The sequence below is a fragment of the Mus caroli genome, chromosome 18 (assembly GCF_900094665.2).
Source record: "Mus caroli chromosome 18, CAROLI_EIJ_v1.1, whole genome shotgun sequence".
Lineage (NCBI taxonomy): Eukaryota > Metazoa > Chordata > Mammalia > Rodentia > Muridae > Mus > Mus caroli.
Window position 1 is genome coordinate 47,649,799 of NC_034587.1, and position 24,055 is coordinate 47,673,853.

General features: G+C 35.9%; 1 long non-coding RNA gene across 1 annotated transcript in view; it reads right to left on the reverse strand.

The window, feature by feature from the left end:
- Positions 1-674: 674 nt before the first annotated feature.
- LOC115029889 overlaps positions 675-24,055 on the reverse strand; it is a 61,508-nt gene continuing 38,127 nt past the window's right edge. Inside the window, exons 2-4 of the long non-coding RNA XR_003835469.1 lie at positions 8,200-8,269; positions 1,050-1,159; positions 675-879 (exon numbers count right to left, since the gene is read on the reverse strand). This is a non-coding gene — a long non-coding RNA (uncharacterized LOC115029889). The remainder of the gene's footprint in view (positions 880-1,049; positions 1,160-8,199; positions 8,270-24,055) is intronic.

The following is a 24,055-nucleotide window of genomic DNA, read 5'->3' on the forward strand; positions in this document are numbered from 1 at the left end:
CCATTGATTTTTATCTCTGCTACTTCATTGTGCTTTGAAAACAAAGAAATATGCTAGAAGACTTTGCATATCTCCTGATGCTAATATTTCTGATGGAGAAATTCATTTCAATTTGGTGTTTAAGAATTCAATTCAGTAAACATTATTTTCTGCTGTATGACATGAAACATGCTTAACATCAGTAAGACGTGTCACTACATTTGAAAAATCTCACTCTTTGGGGAAGAGACTTTTTTGTTATTTTATTTTTTGACATTTCAAATGCTATCCCCCTTCCTGGTTTCTCCCCAGTAACCTCCATTCCCCTTCCCCAACCCCTGCTTCAATGAGGGAGCTCCCCCACCCACTCACTCACTAGTGCCTCACCACTCTCGCATTCCCCTACATTGGGGTATCAAGTCTCCACAGAAAGGGCCTCCCCTCCCATTGATGCCAAATAAGGCCATCCTCTGCTACATATGCAGCTGGAGCCATGGGTCCCTCCATGTGTACTCTTAGGGTGGTGGTTTAGTCCCTGGGAGCTCTGGGGAGTCTGGTTGGTTGATAATGGTCTTCCCATGGGGTTGAAATTTGCTTCAGCTCCTTTAGACTTCCCCTAGCTCTTCCATTGGGGTTCTCGGGATCAGTACAGTGATTGGCTGTGAGTATCTACATCTGTATTGGTAGAACCTCTCAGGGAATAGCCATACTAGGCTCCTGCAGGACAATACCTTTAAATATGAAATGACTATATTACAACATGAGAGGAGATCTGATAAGATATACTATATCACTTACACCATCCATAGTAAGAAATATGTCGACTCAGGGCTTCTGTCCCGCTGACTTGACTATTCCGGACAGTCACAATGTAGTAAACAGCTTCCTGGCAGCCTTAAACTGCAAACATTCAAAATAAAAGAACAAATGAAGCCCTACATATTAAATACAAATGACATTTAAAGCTAATGTGACTTACAGTTTCATGCCTAGGCTTATGTCTCTTCTTCATTTTAATATTGAAAGGAACAGCCAACACTTTATAAAATCAGACCTATAAAACTGCTTACCTCCCACCGATCTCCTATTGCAGTTTTCAAGAAGTGTTCTCTGAGGTAATTTTCTCTGGAGTCTAGGAACTCCAGAGGCTAAAGAAGGACATGAGCAGTACTCATTGTACCTGAGGGACAAACAATTCAAATGATCAAGCCAAGCCTTAGCACTAAACAATGAGAATATAATCCAATCTTGTACTATTCAGAATTTTATGGTGATGTTTTTGTCCTTACTGGTAAGCAATAGGATTTGTTGTCAGAGACTCAGTCTACTGTTCAGATTCTAGTTGTATTTTAACAGCTTCATGACCTTGAAATGTTAGAAAATCTCAGAACTGCTGAGGGATGAATGGTTTTATATAACTTGCAGAATCATTATGAAGATAATATATATATATATATATATATATATATATATATATATATATATATATATATATACATATATATATATATAAACACATATATGATTGCATGTATAATCTTTTTGTTTTGTTTTGTTTTTTTGTTTTTTGTTTTTTGTTTTTGAGACAGGGTTTCTCTGTGTAGCCCTGGCTGTCCTGGAACTCACTCTGTAGACCAGGTTGGCCTCGAACTCAGAAATCTGCCTGCCTCTGCCTCCCAAGTGATGGGATTAAAGGTGTGGGCCATCACTGCCTGGCTATATTCTTAATATATTTGCATTAGATAAAGGCCTGCTGTATACACCAATTGAAGAAGACTCATTTTAAAGAATAACAATAATTTTGTTTGATCACCCTTCTTTTCTACCATGATTTTATTGACTAGTACTAGCAAGGAAGGAGTATTTTTGTAGTTTGACATTTTCAAGATTCTACATGATTAACACAATTTCCAGCAAACTGTATTGTTAATTTCCTTAGCCTTTATGATTATAAATGATTAATGTTCTCTTAGCTAGTAATAAATGTGCTAACGTTCTGAGTTCTGCAACTTGAAGCATTATAAATAGGACACAATGAGATGATTTATGCAATCAAAGATAGGTTGGACAGCACAACTTGACCTTATTTCAAGAGATATAAAGTAATTTATGATAGTAGCAAAGGTCTATTTAGGGGAGAAAATGCATGCTGCAAAGGAAAAGAAGCTGTATATTTAAAAGGTTGTCTAAAACTTATATTCATTATGTAATACTACATGCCTATTAACAATCTGGCTTTTTAAGTCAGATGTGATTTACTTGACTCATTAAAGTTCTCCTGGCCTCAGTTTCCTTGTATGTGAAATATTAATTGAAATATATATTTTTATTTAGGGTTCTAAAACTTAAGTATGCATGCTAAGTAACTATGAAGAATAGAGTCTTTTTAATAATTTGGTTATTAGCATAGCATTTTTGATTCTTGAATTAACTGGAGACTTGGGAATAAAGAGAAAATATAGCTGAGGTTATGACAAACATTTCCTATTAGTATTATTTTCAGGGTTAGAGGCACTTTGGACTGTTTTGGAGGTTTAAGGACAAGTGAAAGGTATGGAAGGACAGAAGGTCTGTTAATAGTCTACAGTGTTGTTGCAAGAATGAGTTACTTATTGCATGACTTTGACACTATACTTGAAAAAATCAACTTAAAACCAGTTTGTTTTGGCCAACCACTGCAGTGAATAGCCTGCCAAGGTAGAGAAGTTGTGGTTCTGGGGCTTAGACGGGCTACATCTTATCTGCTCCAGGAAGCAGAGAGTAATACAGGCTGTGGCTCACCCTCTTTATCTTTTATATTGAGTTCTTGATTCAGTCCATGCTTTCTTGCCACCCACATTTAGGGTATCTGTCATTCTTATCCCAATTAATCCAATACAGGAATTTTCTTATAGATCTGCCAAGAAGTTTGTTTCAGTAGCGATTCTAAATCCCACTAATTGACAATTAAGATTAATCACTAAATTTCCCAACCCTTGTTTCGGGGACATCCAAATGCACCACTTCAAGCTAATGCCTTCTGCTTCTTGTCATCATAGGCTTCTGGCCTTCTAAGATGCAAAACACATTCAGTCTCCTTCAAAAATCTCCATAGTCTTTAAAAGTTCCAACATTTTTGCAAGTTTAAGTGTATAGTATCTTTTGAGACTGGGACAATCATTTAACAGTAAACCTCTATTACATACATATACATGTACACATACACATACGTACATACGCACACACACACACACACACAAACATATATATATATATATATATATATATATATATATATGACCAACACCAAAACAAACAAAAAATCCCGAATCCCACTTACATAATTTAGCCCATATTAGCACATTTCAAATAGGAGACATTGGAATAACAAGCAAATATAAGACTTTAATGGGACTGAAACTCAGTAGAGGAGATACTAAATCCTGTAATTCCATGTATAGTATCACAGCTTGTCTCAGTCCCAGTTTCTATCACTGTGACAAAACATCATGAATGTAATAGTTAAAATGAATTGGCTCCCAAAAGGCCCAAGCTGCCTGTTGATGTAGATATAGAATTATCAGCTACCTCTCCAGCATCATACTGCATACCATCATGTTTCCCACCATGACAATAATGGACTAATTTTCTGAACTATAAGTCAGACACAATTAGATGTTTTCCTTAAGGAGTTGCTTTGCTCATGGTGTATTTTCACAACAGAAACCTGAAGACAATGACAAAAAGCAGTATGAAAAGAAAAGAAAAATAATTATCTCATCTTACAGTTTTTACTCTATCATCTAAGAGAGCAGAAACTCAAAGCAGGAATTTTGAGGTAGACACTGATGCCGTGGCCATAGACGAATGCTCTTACTCCTTTGCTCTTCATGCCTTGCTCAGTCTTTCTTATACACATCAGGACCTCCTACCCAGAAGCAGCAGCACCTACAATGGATCATGTCTTCTCACATCAATTATTAATCAAAAATATCCCAATGATTGGCCTATTGGCCAATCTTATTGAGGCATATTCTCAATTGGGCATTCCTCTTTCTAGATGACTCTAACTTGTATTAAGTTGACAACTAGACAACATAGAGTTCACGGTGGAATTTGCTGGATTTCAAAGGCCTTGAGCAACCCCACCTCTTCATCCTTGCTTGCTATACCATAAATAGCCTGTCTTTTGGATCAGTTCCAGTTCCCAGCCTGCAGGTTTCCTCAGAGGGTACCGCATGTTTCTGGTATTTGCAATGGGAATAGGTTTCTATAGCAACCCAGGTTTCAGTTTTGTAGTCTCACTCAGCGCCATCTTACTGCCTGTTTCTTGGGTCTCCAATCTTGCCACATATTGTTTGACTCTGAAGCTTTCTGGAACCACAGGGCTCCTCAACTTTACACCTTTTGTGCTTGTAAAACCAGTACGATATAACCTCCAGATAGGAAAGGAGCCAGTTTTCACTGGACCAAAGTTGCATTGGCCTTTGTGCATTGACTCTGAAGACATAGTTTGCTAGGTCATTGATTTTTGAGAAGGGAATCTCTTTCCGAGGCATTCTAAGCATAGGATATCTTCTTTCAAATAAATTTTCATTTCACAAAATGGAGCCATTACTGAAGATAGTCCTGCACTCCATTAGGCTTGGTACAAAGGGCGGAGGAGCTCCTCTTTAGTAGCAAGCCTGCTTCACATTTATAGCTTATCCCAAACTTGACTTGTCTGTAACATCAAACTCATATCCTTTTCTTTGCCTAACTGTACTTTTTGCATATCTCTCTGTTCTTGTTACTCTCTAGCACATTTAACTTGGATGAGAACAGTAAACAGTAGACATGAAAGGTCCTGAATAGTACTCCTAATTTGAGATTTCCTCTGCCAAACAAATAAGCCCTTTGACTTTCAGTTCAACCTCACTCAAGTCTGACGACATGGGCGTAATAATGCAGCTACATTCTTTCATAGTATAACGCAAATGACCTGAAATACAGTTCACAATATTTACTATTCTCTGGTACCTCATGCTGTACCTACCATGTCTGCATTTCTCTGTGCATTCTTTTGCAATAGTCACCCACTGGAAAGACCTATTAAGCTCAACCTATAGAATTCTAGACCTTTTCAATCCCAATTCAAGCTCTACCACATTCTTCCTGAAAACCAGTTTCCTAAGGTCTAAGAACCATGTGGTCAGGTTTACCATAGCAACAGCCTACTTCTCAGTTCTATATTCTATATTAGTCACTTCTTTCATTGCTGCAACAACATACCTACTTAAGGAGGAAGCGTTTATTTTTACTCAAGGTTCCAGGGTACAATTCTGTCATGGTGTAGAAGTCATAATGGCAGGGGTTTGAGATAACTCATCACCTTGTGTTCATAGTCACGAAGCAGGCAGTAATGAGTATTCCTGCCCTATTTTTATACACTGTAGTACCTCAGCTTATGGAATGGTCCTACCCATATTGTAGGTGAGCCTTTTCATCTCAGTTAATGAGGTGTAGAAATTTCCTAACAGACTGGTTGAGAATTCTGTTTCTATGGTGATTCTAATTCCCATCAAGATGACAATCAAGATTAACTGCTAGGAAGGGGATCTATAGCACTAAGAAAGTAAAACAGCATAAACATGTCTGGTAGTCCTGGGAAAAACAGACCTTAGCATAGGAAAGGAAAGAGAAAATGTGTTAGTTTCCAAGTGACCAGACCCAACAGAAAGTACAGATGCCTAGAAAGTGAGAAGCTACCAAGGAATCATAGTACATGTGACCCAGCCCCCAAATAACTACTCCAGGCTCCAACGCACATAAAGAAGTTCAAACAATGGCTGTACAGGGGCAGAAATTGAAGCATAGAGTATCCAGTCCTAATTATAATTGAATACATGAATCAAACCTCTACTTTCTCATAGTCCAGGCTCTCTAGCCTGGAGCCTTTCTTTTGCTCACTGCATTCCTCCTGAGTTCCTCATTCTTGTCAAGTCTGTTTTGCTTTTAAGAGACAGACCTTGTGTGACAGCTCTGCTAGAGCTGAGATCTTTTGAGGTGTTGATCAGTGAAGCGTAACTCTTTATTTAGACACATTTCTACTTCTGTTATTAATTTAATTCATAGTCAAAGGTAAGACAGTTCTTAGTGGGGTTGGCATAATAGCTCTGCAGGTAAAGGCACTTATCACAAATCCTGACAACCTGAGTATGATCCAGGAAACCCACATGTTGTTAGATAAGAGGACCAATTCCTCAATGTCTATCCTCTGATCTACCCTATGGTGCCTCATCTCCATATATACAAAGTAAATAATTTCTTAAAATAGAAAGCTCTCGACTAAAAATTGCTATAAGTCTGATAAATTCAAGTTTTATATTTATTCATTCAAAGGGCAATGTCAACAACTTGTAACTAGCATGCAGCAGTGGCTCAATATCTGTGATCACATGCTAATGTCTAATTAGGATGAGTCATGATGCTGAGGCTGCTTTGAACCAGAACTTTTACATCCATTCAGTAAACAGATTGAAGCTTCATATGGATAATCCTATTGAACTGATATAAATTCATGTTTCATATGTTAATAGTTATGATAATTACACAAGGAGATACTTTCAAAGATTTTAAGTATATGGATCTGGTTTATTTAAATATACATAAAAGGGAAATGAAAAGTAATATGCAAATTTGCTATAAATTTTACAATTATCTGCTAAAATGAATGTTTAGGAAAAAAGGTGTAAGTCTTTGAAATAGTAAAAAATTTCAGTGATTTTTTTTTCACTCTATGCCTTTTCTAGTTACCTAATTCTATTAGATTTATATCTTACATTGGTTTTGAACTCTTTTTATCTCTGTAAATTGAAAATAAATAATTTTTTATTAAACAGGGACAAATGCGTTACTACAGTAGGATTATTGCTTCCCCCATTTAATTGTAATTTTTCCCTATATTTCCTGTTGTCTATATCTATATTATATTTTGAATTCTCCTTTGAATTTATTATAATGTCTTTAAAGTTTCCTCCATAATTATTAAATAAAACTTGAACATCCACTTGCTTTGTATTTTTAAAAGACTAACCATTTTATCTTTTTTTAAAAAATGTTCCTTTAGAACTATGAAAATTATCCCCTAATATTGTAGATAGAAAAACAGGCTTAGAAAAATTTGATAACTAGTCCATTATGACACTGCTAAATGTCTAAACTTATAATTATCGAAACAAATGTGTATTCATTTCCAATGAATCACAGTGTTGTTCATGTAAACAATTCACATGGAATTTATATGCTAGAACACTCAGAACATTGGCATATGCATATGCATGAAAACTCAATGAACTAATAATTACTACTGATTATGTAATTAGAGACTGGAATTGCTAATTACATTTCAACATAGACACTGTATAGTAATTACACAAAAATAATGGCCTAGTGAAGTATAAACAAAGCAACGCTATTCAAACCTAGCCATCAATGGATCAGTGATTTATTTCAATTAGAATTTTAAGAAATTTCTAAGGTACTTTTCTTTTAGATTTTTTTTAAGATTCATTTATTTATTATATGTACACTGTAGCTGTCTTCAGATATATCAGGAGAGGGCATCAGATCTCATTACAGATGGTTGTGAGTCATCATGTGGTTGCTGGGATTTGAACTCAGGACCTCAGGAAGAACAGCCAGTGCTCTTAACCACTGAGCTATCTCTCCAGTCCTTCTTTTAGATTCTGATTAATAAGATTAACATAGACTACTAGAAGTTTTAATATTTTCTTACTGGAAAAGAATCAAAAAAGGACAAGAAAGTGAAAGAGGAGGAAGAGCAGCAGTCTTCAAATGAGACAAACTCAAGAGGCAGATGTGTAGACCAAGGAATTCTTTTGTAGAGTATGGGCCTACTTAAGCCAGATCTTCAAAGTCAAGTTCTTCTTGCATGATGTAGGGATATGCCACCTACCAATAAGATACAATGGGATGAGAGCATGTCTGTCCATCATCTGGAGCAATGGGCTTGTAGTGAGTTTAAAACCCCTTTGGTCAGCCTACCTTAGCTCCAGACGAATCAATAATCCCCATGACACAAAGAAGCAGGATATAGCAGAAATTTAGGATACGCAGAGAGAACAAATAACAAACCCAACCTACTATATTTTCAAATTTACATCTGTAAGAGATGAGTTATCAATGATACATTTAGGAAACAACTTTAAGACTGGCATTATCAATGTAATGAAAATGTACCTGTCCTAAAACAATGTAAGATTGACAAATGCCATGTGCTTCCGAAGTTCCAATCTCCATCAAACAGCATCTGTGGGACAGATTCATGATGATTACCATGTGACATCTTGAAGGGATAATTGTTTTTGTTATGGTTATCTTTCCACACAGCTAAAGTGACACGCTAATATATAGTCTTAAAGCCACTCAAGATGATAGAACATCATGGATTATCCCCAGTCAGCTCCAGTATTTGAGGGTGTGGGAAGGTTATTTTTTTCTTTGTTTTTCAAAGCAGATCCCATCTTGTTTCATACAAGATAAAGAGCAACACATTAAGAAGATATTATTTTTATTTTCTTAACTCCTTATATTTCCACAAATGTTATCTCTGAGTTATTCCATTTCTTCTAGAGTTTTCACATCTCTGAATTAAACTGCATATTACCAAATATAATTACTCAGTGGTATTTGCAATAAGACAAATAATAGTATTATATATTAACTACAAATTAAATGTATAGGACATTAAGAAAAATTGTTTTTGAATGTTCAATTCATAAATTATTAGAAACTGCTATAAGATTCATCTAAACATAAGGATGTTTCCTAAAACATACCCAAAGAAAAGCTTGGTGAAAAAAAAAACCACTCCCTGCATTTCTGGCAATTAAAAATAGGCTCAAAATGCCTCCTACACACAGAGATGTGAAACACGTGGAAATTTATTTTGAACACAGATTTCCTTCAATTTGACTGAGTTTTAACACAAGTCTATAAGAGGCAGCCTTCATGCTCGAGCAGATACAAGGCTTGCATCAGTCCTCTTATCTATTCTCATTGCTTTGGAGACTGAAGATCAGTCATACAGTTTTAACAAAGCTAGAGACCAGCCAGCATATCACCAGTAGCATGTTCTCCATCACTAAACACAACAAAATGCTCACAAAAAGACCTTGATCATAGTTCTACAGATGATGGTTACCTCAGTCATTGAGCTCATCTCAGACTCTCAGACTCTCTACATCCAGGCAGAGTGAGAGTGGTAGTCAAAACTTGCCTTCCTAGTAACTGAGACTCTAATTTATTAAGATGATCTCTGGTTGTTTCAAAAATTTGGGAAAAATGATATATGTAAACCATTCTTTCATTTATGATAAAAGGTGTGTCAATAGATAATTGAATGATACTTCTTCCATCATGTTGGGACCCTTTGTTTTCACTTCAATTGCACAAAGACTCTTTTAAAATGTCAAGTGATTTCTGTGGTTTGGTGGTATCCATACCATCAGTGCTTTTTAAAACTGTAGATTTTCAACATAAGGCACAGTAAGAGCACCTGAATACATGTCAACTATGAACCAATAAAGAAGTAAATAATCCAATGGATTAAAGAGATTTGCCCACCTAAGCACTGTTATCAGTGGCTAATTAACAGGTAAATAAACATTTAAGAAGCATAGTTACAATTGCAAATATTCTCATAGAAGGAAAGCTAACACTTTAATATCAATGTGAAAATTTGTAATCAAGAACTGTCATGGTTCAGGGAAAATTTGAGGCCCAAGTGCAATTCACAGCTCTGTTAAAGTGGAAAACGCTCAACAGCACATCAACAACCAATTATGCCACAACACTTGTCTTAACATATGTTTCCCACATGAAGCTCTACCTCATGATCTGCTCTGATTATCAGTGTCCCAGAACTGTAAAATATGTTGTCACTCCCCAAGTTTATACATCAACTTAGGGTAGTGCCTGTAGCTTATGAGCATATAATAAAAGCCTCCACAGCTAACTCATATAAAATAATCATAGTACCACTATGTAACTCTTCAACTGTCATAATGATTATTACTTTAAATGGTCACTTTGAATTGAATACATGAATACACTTTGAAATAAAATCATTGTGTACATTTTATGCATTCATGTAGAAAGAGAGAAAATATAAAGCATGAATGACTAGAGCTGTGAAGCTTTTGTTGACTTTCTCCAGTAGTCCTACAGATTTGAACTGTCTCTTTTTATATATTTTTTTTCTCACCTGAGACAGGTTGGACAGACCCAGCACTCTCATGGAACACTGGGCAGAAGGACTAATTACATTTGAGCAACATAAGGTAGAAATGCAAATAGTCTTATTAACATTAATTTTATGTTAATTATTTGATGATCCTTGATTCCTTTCCCTTCTAATAACATCACCTGTTAGGGACAAGTCACTCACCTGCTTGAGCTAGAGTTGTCAAGTCCCCTCCTATAACTGTTTGTTCCATGTGATGAGCCAACAGCTCAGCAGCTGTTTGGCAAACAAGCCTGGCTGTTCTACACTCTCCATGGCTACTCCTATGAGCACAACTCCAGTTTTGTGGTTACACATAAATGAACTGAAATAACCACTATGCAGAAAACATTGCTTCTGCTACAGCCATTACAGATCATCTATATCCGCCTTGGAAGGCTCCGAATGAAGCTATCTTGAAGTCTGCTCACTTTGTAGCTATTCTCACTCAGGTCAAAAGAAAAACACCTTTTCAAATGCCTCAGTGCAAAGCTTGTGATTTGTATAAATGAAGCATTAAGAATGGTCCAAAGACCTGCAATGGTGGAGGAGGAAGCTATGCTGTGATTGACACAGATTACAATACTGTAGATGATTGCCATAGCCTTATCATCCCTTTCCTGGCTGCATGACTGACCAGTCTTTTTGGCCTTCAGATTGAGTCGTCCAGAGGATACCTCCTGTTCCCTCAGGTTGCAACATGAGGCCCAATGAATGGTTCTTACAGAATGCTCTTTCTCTCTTGTCTGTGACCATTATTAAGCCTAGAATCATGGACACTGATTACACAATGAGGAGATGGTGGTGAGAACAGTAGCATTTTCAGAGGCGATAGTAGCAGTTGCAAGGACAACGTCGCTGGCTGAAGAGGTTTAGAGAGTGACTTTGGCATTCTAGATTTGTTTCTTTCAAGACAGATAGTCTCCTTTAAAAGGGTGTTAAAGATGAGAGATAGTGGTACCTGGTGTTGGAAGTGTTGCAGTGAGTACTCAAGACCAGGGAGACAATGCTTTCAATACTCAATGCCTGGCAGATGTAACGAGCCATGGGTCCTAACATTAAAGACTTAAGAGCCAAAAACTTAGACCTTTATGTATTTCTACCAATTGTAGCTACTGATTTGAGTTAGTCACTAAGTATAAGGCCACTGGCAGTCAACAGCCAGAGCAGTAATCATGTGATCTGAGAACCTAGAGATATGTGTCTCAGGTCTTTATAATTTGTAGTCATAGTCTTGTAGATCTCAGGACCCAGAACTATAGCCTCTGTGTCTGTCATTTAAGACACAAGGGCCTCAACTGTGATTGCCAACTCTAAAATTACTCTTCAACTTTTCTTGATTTCCATTCTGATAGAGCAAAATAATGCCAAGTAGGTAGATGGTAATCTAACCTCCAAGGGTCCACCCTATGATGTCAGAGAAGAATAAGGGTGTATACTATGTGGTTTAATAACATCTCCCTATGTCCACCACAGCGTGTATATGTGGTTTAAGAAATAATGTCTCTCTAAGTCCACCATGCCCTACTTTCCTTGTAGCAATGTTATAAAGCAAGATTCCCACAGCAATTACATGACTTGCCACTAATGGGTACTGTGCCTGCTCTGTTCTACACTTTACTCTTCATTGTGGAGCCATTTAGCTGGCCAATGTGGTGCATTCATATAATCTCAGTATTCTTGAGGCTGAGCTTGGGGGTGACTAGAAGTTGGAGGATAGCATGGGCTAACAGTGAGTTCCAACTTAGCCTTGAGTAGATAGTAAACCTTTTCTTAAAAACAAACAAAACAAAACACAAATGACACAAACAAACAAACAAACAAACAAACAAATAACTAAGATCCAGTTTTAGGGGCTGATATAATAAGCTATACTATACCACATAAGAAAATAAAAAAGCCTACATAGAACCAAAGTATTTCATCCACAGTATGTAAGTAAATGTGCTACAGAATTTAGCTCCTAAGGCTAAACACTGACTGGAAACAAGCATTGGAGACAAAGGTGGAAAAAATTAAAACCAAGAGCCAGTATCACTGTAAGGAGATGAATAGCTATCACTTAGCACTACTATGGCAAAACTCATCAAGATGCACAGCAACACACAGGGCTTTTGTAGCAGCATTGCTTTCTTATCTCTCCTACATAGGAGACATATTAAGCAGCTGTTTTCACAGAGGTGTCCTCTAACATAAAATGGAAAAAGTAAGCCATTCCAGTATAACAGCCCAGACTTCCTCAAGTGACTTTAGTGGGAACTAAAAGGCAAAGCCAAGAATGCAACAGACCATCAAGATACCTGATACTCACCAAAATGTACAACCATACAGAAAGAAGCATTACTGACTGCTGCTCTGGGATCTGACCCACAGCCTTGAGGATCAGTTTTCAGATTATGGTTACATGTGGTTATGTGTGGTTTCGTGTGTTGAGTTAAAGGTATACATATTGTGGTCATAAATGGCAACTGCCTTTTAAGGAAGGTTGACATTACAGAAAATAAGAGAAGAGATGGAGGTCGCACAAATATTCTAGAACAATACTGGCTGTAACAATTTGTCACCTCAGCCTAGCGGAAAGATCAAACAAGTGAGGTTGTTGTTGACTTGAAAAGGATGTGTGTTTAGAATCTATTTTGTATTACTCCAAGATAACGTCATGCATAGAAAAAATTTAAACCCAATGAAAATATAAGGAAAAAATCACTTGCTTTTCCAAGGCAACTATTATTATTTTGGCACGTGTATTCTCTATTTCCATGCATCTTTTCTGTAGTTGATATATTATCCTATGTGAAATATTATACTATGCTTGCTAGTTATAATGAATGTTTTCCAGCTGACTGTAATTTAATAATGTCTGGATTACTCACCACAATTTGTTTTCTTTTTGATCATCTAAAATGAAATATATTCTACCATGTAGACTAGAGTGATGAAATAAATTAGGAATCCTTACTTGGGCCAAACTACAAGGCTTCTGAAGGGAAGTAGAGAGGAGATTCTGTACTCATTTGTAAGACATATGAAGTCCTACCTAATCCTTATGACATGGTAGTCAGGTGTGGTGGTGACAACACCTAGAAATTCATCATTCAACAGAGGCACTCCCATTCTGTTTCTTGGTGTTTTGGATTTCTCATTTTCAAATAAAAAAAAAAAAGAAAACCCACAAGAACAATCTTTGTAATTGTCTTATTCCTCTATACAACATCCTACAATTTGTGAAGACATCGTTCAAACTTTACATTTCTACAACTTCTCTGGTTCATTTGTTACTACAGACTGAATCCCCATTTATGCACCATGGAGCTTTGAATGAAATTCTGCATATATCTATATCATCAACTTCATTTAACTACTTTCACACTTACACTTTTATAAATATTTTTAATGTAGAAATAATGCCATTTTTCTTAGACACTAACAAATGAATGTCCAGTAGAGTGAAAGCTTCACAAGTATTTTTCAAAAGTCTCTATTGCATAAATAAAGGAAACCAATTTTCAAAAACAGAAGTGATACTGCACAATTTTTATTAATAGAAATAAGTATATATGAACTTTAGTATTAGTTTTTATTCCTTTTTTTCCTTTCTTCCCTCTGGCCTTTCATCCCTCATGTATATATATAATTTTATGACATGTATTATTTATTGAAACAAAGTCTATATACATAGCTTAGGTTTTCTCTGGACATCTTTGGCATCTGAAGTTACAGGTCAGCACCATATTCCTGGGTATAACTTTGTTTGTAAAACATACACATGTATGTACTCTGTAAAATATATACTTGTATGTACTTTGGTAGAATCCTTAGCTAGTGTTTAAAAGGTCATTGTTTTCATTTCACTGAGCATGTGTGCACTGCCTCATTTTGCATGGCCTGGTCCTGAAGAGCTGACTTGGGTGACCTGGGAATAGACAAAAGGCAGACATTGAAGAAACAACAAATACATGTGCATGAAACCTGGGGTCCTGTGGGCTGTATTTACTCTACTGGAGGCACCTACTGTGCTACCTGGAGACTCAGAACACTTATGTACTTCATGAGGAGGAGGGATGATACAATATGTGTGAGAGGCCTCTCTCTGGGGAGCAATATCAGACTGTAAACTCCGGAGGACATATCTACAGTCCATAGTTTTTATACACTAGTTTTGGCCAAAGGTCAGTTCTTTATCAACACTTTTACATGGACCAGAGGGAGACTTTGCTGAACCTTTGAGTCTCGCCAGAATAAGGCATTATGATTTCCATGGGTCTGATGCACTGGGATCGTTGACATACCCATACTCATGACATACCCATGTTCATAATACACACTCATTCAGAGCTTCATTTTCTCCTTTCTCATTTACTAAGACTTCCTCGACTCCCCACGTTCTAGCTTACACTTGAGATGCAGGGTCCCTAATTCTTTGGGAATTCACCATATAGACTAGCTGTCCAGTGAGTTTCAGGGATCCACTGACTCTGCCTCTTCAGATCTGGAATTACAAGCTTCTATATATCAAACTCACATCCTCCAAAAATGTGCCACAAGAATTTTGATGACTGAGTTTCTCCCCAGATCTTATTTCTTGAAATATAAAAATGATGATGATGATGACGATGATGATGATTGTGTTTCCAGAGAGTGACTAACAACTGTGTGAAGCTTTAGATGACTTGGCATTGGGACGGTTAAAACTGTAGAAGAAGATAAGATAGAAGTTAGAGAGTGGGTTATTCTGAAACTCCACTGGAATTTAAGAAGATTGATCTTCTGCTACATATGGCCTAGTCACCATCAATGGGAGGAGAGGCCCTTGGTCTTGTGAAGATCATATGCTCCAGTACAGGGGAATGCCAGGGCCAGGAAGGGGGAGTGGGTGGGTTGGGGAGCAGGGAGGAGGGAGGATATAGGGGAATTTCGAGATAGCATTTGAAATGTAAATGAAGAAAATATCTAATAAAAAAAAGAAGAAAAGAAGTTTGATCTTTAAAGCCAGAGTGAAAAAAAAAAAAAAAGCTTACTTCCATCTGAGTTAGAATTTCTATTGCTGGGATGAAATACCATAAGCCAAAAGTAAGTTAGGGAGGAAAGTTTATTTGACATACACATCCAGACCATAGTCCATCATGAAAAAGAAGGCAGGGCAGGAACTCAAACACTGGCTTTGCTCTGCCTGCATTTTTTTATAGAACCCAGGACTTCCAACCCAGAGATAGCACAGGCCACAATGGGCTGGGTCCTTCTCCATCAATTATGTTAAGAAAATGTCCAACGGCAGGTGCTTATGGAGGGATTTTTCAGTTGAGGTTCCTTCTGTTCAGATGACTCTAGCTTGTGTTAACATAAAACTACCTAGAACACGTTTCTTCACAGTCAAACATCCCTATCAATAAATTCTATTTTTATGTTTTCCAGACAGCACAAAAGATTTGTAATTCATTGATTAAAAAGTATTCCCCCCCACACACTCATAAGGATTATAGATGACTGGAAAGCCTTTTGAAACGATTTTTTTTTTTTTAGAAGGAATTACTGGCTCTAAGACTTAATATTTCCTTTAATTTTTCTGACTTTATTTTATATTTTTCTACTTATTTTAAATTTGTTGTAAACAGACAAACAGTTTATATACACTGCTATATAATACAAACACGTTTTATAAATAGCATTAAAATCCTGAGAAATTAAAATGAAAAACATACACAATGTTTCACATATTGTAAAAGAATAAATTTATTCACAGACACCAGTTCAGTTTAAATTTCACCAAATAAATTCAATTTTACCTTTACTTCATATTGATCCTGATTGAAGGTAGTTCAGCTTCTTTGGGAATGTAGTTATCTCTCAGCAATCAGCACTCAGAGAGCCAGTGATGCAATTGAATCAGCGCAACTACTTGTGAATGGCAAAACAAATTGATAATCTTAGACTTAAAAATAACACTTTAACACAGAGAAAGTAAAGCTCTATTTTTTTCCTTCTAATGACAGTGTTTTCTCTTTAGCCAGACAATAGGAGGCTGATCATGTTATTATGGCAAAGCTATTCAAAGACTTGGAAAATGTCTGTTGGAAATGTCCTTTCGTTGGCTCTGATACAACATAAATATTTCTGAATAGCCTAGTACAGACACAATTCTTTTAGGATATTCACTATCCTTAGGTAGCTTCCTTAGGAGGAATTATGCAGACTCTCAGCGTTGCCAAACTAATATTTTTCAGTACTCATGAAGGCACATCTTTCTTAAGGAGGACTGAGTGCCCTGGAGCAAACACTGAATTTAGGAAGTATTCAGAAGGGTTCTAGGAAAGCAGTGTGTTGATTGCAGATCAGAGAGCTCTGAGCAGCCATCCTTGCTTAGTAAAGCCCAGGAGGTTAGAGTACTAGGCGACAATTTAAATGGCAAGAAATGTCAGCTAATAAACAGCTGATTCCCTGTTTTGATACAACTATAGCCATTTTTATTCGGTGTAAGCCAAAGCTACAAAACACATCAATGTGAAGTAAGGTATTCAGAAAAACATATCATGTTCACTATATTTTTAATTAGAAATGTTTATTGGCTGTATTATGGGATATTATGAGGTATTAGATATTTTAAACTTCAATAATAACTAAGAATTTCCAGTAGTACCTAATTTTTGCTACATTTGCTATTCAATAACTCCCAACATTATCAGCACTAGAAATTACAAAAAAGAAAACAAAACACATTATTACTCCTAGCTTTACTAAGAGGACAAAAAGAAGAAAAGGATGGATTTTAGTGCCAGAGGAGAAGAGGAGACTAGGAGAACATTGCCCATAGAATTAACTAAGCAGGGCTCATAGTGGCTCACATAAACTGAAGTGGCAATCACAGAACTAGTCCAGTTCTGTGCTAGCTCCTCTATGCACATATATATGTATATTTTTCTTTAGAAAATTTTTTGACTGTATTATGTGTGTATATATATATGTTTAGGGGGGTTTTGTATATGTTTAGGGGGTTTTTGTTTTTGTTTTGTTTTGTTTTGTTTTGTGTGAAACTCTTAAAAATGAGAGTAAATGAGGTTATTTCTTTGTTTCTTTGTTTCTTTGTTTCTTTGCCTGCTCATGGAACCCCGTTCCTTCTACTGGGTTGTCTGTGCCTAGTCTTACTGGATCTTTGTTAATGTTGTGTTTGGTTGATATTCCTAAGAGGGCTGATGGTTTCTGAAGGGAAATGAAGGAGTAATAGATTTGGGGGAAGAGAGGACATGGAAGGGAGTAGGAGGAAGAGAGGGATGGGAGGCTTTAGTAGGGATGTAGTGGATCAGAGAAGACGAAAGAAAAAGAAAAACGTTAAAGAGTACAAAATCATGTTGAACACACCAGTCTTTATGTTCTTTACTAGATATTTTATTTATTTTCATTTCAAATGTTATCCCCCTTCCCTACCTATTCACTATAGTACTCACTTTCCTAGCCAGATCAATTACACAACAAAAGGAGGTCGAAGGGATACAAACTGGAAAGGAAGAAGTCAAAATATCACTATTTGCAGGTGATATAAGAGTATATTTAAATGACCCCCAAATTCCACTAGAAAACTCCCAAACCTGATACGCAACTTCAGCAAAGTGGATGGATATAAAATTAACCCAAACAAATCAGTAGCCTTCCTCTCTCTATTCAAAGGATAAACAGGCTGAGAAAGAAATTAGGGAAACCAAAAAACCTCATAGCTTATGTCATGATTTCCTTTTTGTTAATATTTTCATTTGATAAACTCCTTAATTTTATCTACTTTTCTGTGGTTAGTTAGTTTGTTTGAGACAAAGATATAACCTGGGCCACATTGAACTCACAGTCCTCTACCATCTGTCTCTGGAGTGCTAGGGTCTGTGGTTTGTACCACCACATGCAGACCATCTTCTTAATTGGAAAAAAAATGAAAGAGCATAATAATAAAATTACACTTTGTTCTGTTTTAAAATTCTTCAAAATGTTCCTCTAAACTTTAAGATTATAAGCATGTCCTCTTTTATGTTTCCTTAATATTTTTGGATTATTTTCTCCTATTAGTAATGCTTACTATGCCTGTCTTTCTCAAATTATGTTTGTGGCCAACTTTATATTTCTAGATGGATAAGGAATCTCACTATGTTTATTAAACCTCTCATCCTTTGTTCACTATTCAGTAATGGAAACCTGACAATGAATCAAGCTTCCATTTCCACAAAAGCCAATCCTGTTCTCTGGTCTGATTTACTGCTCATTTAGTCAAGTGTGGGTGAATATAATGCTGTCTAATCCACTGAAGACTTTAATGAATTTTGAGTTAGAGCAAGGGAAGGTGCTGTGTTATATACCACAGCTATATCACTGTTTTAATAACCCTTAGGCTTTCACATTCTAAGTGATAACTGTTTTAGACTAAATTTTTTAAGTTCTGTGAAGCTTTGTAATTTTAATTGAATTTATAATTCAACAAATGAATAATTTGCTTCACAAATATGACATGTCCTCTCATATATTTGACTATAAATGTGTTTAAATAACTGTTTATATCATATATATTTTATTATATCTGTTCTTAGGCACGTTATATTAATTGTTCATATTTTAAATTATGGCTATTTTAAAATTAAATTTATGTAGTTTTGGTGTGGGTAATTAATTTTCAAATCGAGTTCTGTACATGGATTTTTGCTAAAACGTCACTCATTCTTCTAATTTTAAAATTAATTTTGTACTTACATGGGTGATCATAATGACATAGTTTTTTGCTCTTGTGTTTCAGCATGTGGAGCCTTCATTTCTCTATCATGGATTTATTTAGGATTTGTAGTTCCATGAGGAGAGGAGATACCAGAATGAGTCCCTCCCCCTTAGGAACTGATTCCCTTGAGAATTCCTATTCCAAGTCTCCTACTGGCTATTATTACTGTAGGATGTTATTTTGAATTTAATAGTAGGTTTTTTTCTTTCTTTCTTTTTTTTTGAGAATGTGTTTTCTTCTTAAATTTACTCAATTTACAAAGATTTTCTAAATTAACTCAGTATTCTATTTCTAGACTTAACCTGACTTGATCATGAGCAATTATCTTTGTGTACATTGCTAAATAAAATTGCTAACAAGTTAACTAGGATTATTGCATGTTTGTTTATACATATTACAACCTAGAATTTTGTGTTTTGATATTTGCCTTCGCTGGAATGTATCAAGGTCATGTTAATTTCAGAAAATGAGTTAAAGAGTGGCAACTCTTAAGAGTATTTTCTGGAAGAGTTTGTATAAGGTTTCAATGAAACATTAACCAAAGGTTTAATAGACATTCAATGGAAATTCATTTGAACCTATGATTTCCTTTGTTGAAAATGTTAAAATTATGGATTATATCTTATTGATTCTAGTTGAATCTAAAGGTTTATGCTGGTCCTGACAAGTTGATTTGGATATTTTTTTTTTCAAAAAGACGTGTACTTTTCCAATTATTTCATTTCATTTTTGAAGATTTTTCATTAAAACCATATTTCCTATTTTTATAATCAATTATATCCAACTTTTGATCCATGACACTATCTTCCTGATTTCTTTCTTTTGCTTTTTGCCCTTTGCCTAAGACTGTCAACATTTCTTAGACTATAGACATGTTTAGGACACTTATAGACTCTTCTTAGGCTACAGAAATTCATAGTGTCTGCTGTAATATGTTTTCACTCTTATACTTCCTATGCTGTGGATTTATGTGTTTACCTTACCACTCATTAAATCCACATATAAGGAATTTTATAAAATCTTAGATGGAATGCTTAATTTCCAATTATTCTTACTTTGTTTGTTTGTTTGTCTGTTTTGATGTTGTTTTTTCGAGATAAGAGTTTCTCTGTGTAGCCCTGGTTGTCCTGGAACTCACCTGTAGACCAGGATGGCATTGAACTCAGAAATCCACCTGCCTCTGCCTCCCAAGTGCTGGGATTAAAGGCGTGTGCCGCCAGTCCTGGCTACTCTTACTTTATTTATTTATTTATTTATTTTGGTTTTTCGAGACAGGGTTTCTCTGTGTAGCCCTGGCTGTCCTGGAGCTCACTTTGTAGACCAGGCTGGCCTCGAACTCAGAAATCCGCCTGCCTCTGCCTCCCGAGTGCTGGGATTAAAGGCGTGCGCCACCACGCCCGGCTACTCTTACTTTATAATGTAAGCACTGAGGTAAAATATTAACTTAGTAGTAGTTATTTGAAATTTCTGTTTATTGACGTATTTTTGAGGAATAAATGTATGTCTAGATCTTCACTTTGATGACATTTTGCATTGTAGATATAGAGGTAATAACACCTACTTTCGCATATCTACAATATGTCCATTATGCCAGAGCCGTCTCTCAGACTCTGTTTGGACCAATGTTCTTTCCACAGATGCCTTTCAGTCTAGATTAGTTTTGCCTATTTTCAGATTTCACAAAGTATAAGATAGTTTAATTCAGACTATATAGCTGCTTATATTACTATATATTTCTAACTTGTTCCTTTCATTACTATCCCATCATGTTTATAGCAAAAACTGCTTATCTATCTTGGTTTTCACCTTCTACACTCTTTTTGTTTATTTCATTTAATTTTTACACATTCTCTTTTTGTATTAATTAAATTTTTTCTTTGTCACTTTCACCCAGGTTTTATTATGCAAATTAGTTATTCAAACTATTTTATTATTCAAACTATTTTCTCTTTCACCCCTTTTAAACTCTCCTCTTCCAACTAATCTCTTTCCTATGTGGACACCATTGTTTGTTTTGGGACTCAATGAGTTTAATCAGGTGGTTTGTGTCGCTATGAGTTTGGAACTATACACTGAACTTTGGTGGACTTACCAGAGCATACACAACTGGAGACCATGAATTTTCCTTCCAAGAATCCATTAGTAGTTGATCAGTCAGCAGTGTCAGAAAAAGCCCTATGAGTAACCTCTCCCATTTATGACTAATTATCCGCAAGGTCAGTCTTGTATAGGCTCAGGAGAGGTAACCACAGTTGCTGTGAGATCATGTTATCATGTTTTCAATGGCTGTTGTAGGACATGACATTTCAGTCCTTCTTCCATTCTTATGTTCTTCCTATGAACTCTTTCACAATGCTCCCTGACCCTTAACAGAGATGTTAAAAAGCATTTGTCTATAGGTCTAAAACATATATTTGAAAGGCAACTTGACATTGCACCCTTTTAGCTGAAAAACTAATAAATTTTTCCTCAGCCTCATGGTTTCTCAGTCATGTGTCTCTTACATGGTGTATAGTACCAAACATGGTTCTCTCAGGGTAGTGGGGCTCAGATGCAATGAGAGAGAGCAGGTGGGTAGTACATCTTATAGGGTAGATTGGTGCTGGGATTCATAGTTTTCTCAGCTGGGTAAGACCTTTGATGCATTTCCATCCTTTGCCGTCTACCTAGCAACTTCTGGTAGTATGAAAGGTAGCAAACAAAGAGGCTGCTTCCAGTCCGTCACCAGCTATATTTCTCTATGTCTTGCAGCAAAGATGCATGATATTGTCAACAATCGTGTCTTGCCATTTAGTTCTGGTGGACAACTAACAGGAATGGCAAGAACCTGTATTGTTTTAGTGGGCACCCGGTTCCCCATAACCAATAATTTATGTGTGATATCTCCCACCTGTTGTTTGAGTATTTGTGTAATAATCCCTGGCTTCCAACAGCAGCCTTATCCATCCATGCAAAGTACCTTCCTTTTAACTCTTTTATTAGTATTTTATATTTACTTGAATTGTAAAATACCAGATTTGCATATAACTTTCCTGTATACCCTTAGTTTTGGTACACATCTTATAGATCCATATCTCTCCCACCCTCAATTAACTTCAATTCTTAACATATTTTCACCCTAATATCTACCATCTCTACTTTCATTTTACCAAGACTGTACTATTTCCACTCCCTTGAGGCCACTGTGTCTCTAATGGTGCCTTTTTGGAAATTTCCTAGTATAATAAGCTAAACAACAAAACTAAAGATTTGAAGCCATAATCCAAGTTTTGGAGAGACCATGTAACATTTATATGGTGACCTTTCTGTACATATTTTCCAGTTCTATTTATTTATCCAAATATTTAAAATTTGTTTTTCTTTACATTGCAGTAAAATTCCACTGTGTATGTGTGTCATTTATTAAATTGTTCATTCATCATCTGATGAGCACCCAGGTTGGGTCCATTTCCTAGTCATGAGTATAGATGTGAGCACGATCTCGGTGGTATGGCATAAAGTTCCTTGGGTTGTATTCAGCATTGATACATCTGGGTCATCTTCCTATTTCTAGATTTTTAAGGTTCATCCACACTGTTTTCCTTGTGGCTGTCCCAGTTGTCACTTCCTTCAGTAGTGAATTAGGGCTCCTCTTTTCCCACATCCTTGTCAGCATTAGTTGTTATTTGAAATTCTTGATAATAGCCACTCTGAGTAGGAAGAGATGGGGTCAGTCTTAGGTTTAATAAGCTTGTCCCCGATAACCAAGAATGTTGAACACTTTATAAATCTCCCTTAGAGAGCTCTCTGCTCAGTTTCCTAGACCATGGCTTTCATCATGAAGGGATGTTTCATTTATCGATTTTTCTACTAATAAACTTCGAGGCTGTTTCTAGATTAGGCCTCCTTTATAGAATGGCTTATGTAATCATTTGTTTATTTTGTAAAAAATTGTGAAGTTTACTCACCCATTTACTTTTGGCTTTATGAAACAGAGTTGTTCTATGTAGTGCAGCTGGCCTTGAACTTCCTCTCATGACTCATCTGCTGCATGCTGGGATGCCATCAGCTACTTCAATGTTGAGTGTATGGTGTTAATGTGGTTGCATTATGTTAATGTGGTTGTAAAGAATTTTTATGTCCCTAGATGCAAATTCCTTATAAAATGTATGTTTTGAATTTATTTCTGTAACCATCTCTAATTTGAAATTTTGTTTTCTGAATGATGTATTTTAGTGAGCACAGTATATTTTGAGAAAGTGTAATTGTCTAATTTGAATATTTTTACTTTGGGTTGGATTTTATTATAGTTAGTCAAAATATCTTCTACTACTCAGAGGTAATGTTTCTCTTACTTTCTAGAAAGTCAATAATTCCAATATTATGTAAATCTGGTCATTTTTTGGTTTGGTGAGCTAAAAGTCAAGTTTTTAATCTTTCTTTTGAAATTTTTATTTTACTTGATTTCTAAATATTTTAATTGGATTATTTTTAATCTGCTTAAAGTTTTTATAACTCTACTGAAATTTTACTCTCATTTGTAATTTACTAAAAGTCATTTTACATTTGTAGCATCTTTTTTAAATAGGAATTTTGATGGTTTCATTTCTGCCATTTTTACTGCTTTTACATTTTTACATTTGTGAGATGACAAGGTGTTTCTCTGTGTTCATATGTTCATATTTGTGTGTATTTGGATATGCGTGTCTGTTTCTTCTTAAAAGTTTAACTGAACTTCCATTTTGGGGAAATTAAGAGTCCAGATTTTAAGTCCCATAAGAAACACCCTATCCATATTTCTGCCAGATGTCAGGTTTACTTCTAGTCAAGCAGCATCTAAACACCATTTTGATGGAGGCCAGATATATAGTATGAACTTAAAACTTACAACCGCATGGCTCCCCATTGTACAGTGTCACAGTTGGAGTAGAGGGTTAAGATGAAGAAGTTCCTTTCTTGCTTTTCTCTGTGGGCAAATATTTCTTTCTTTTTTTTTATATTTTTATTACATATTTTCCTCAATTACATTTCCAATGCTATCCCAAAAGTCCCCCATAGCGCCCCCCACTTCCCTACCCACCCATTCCCAT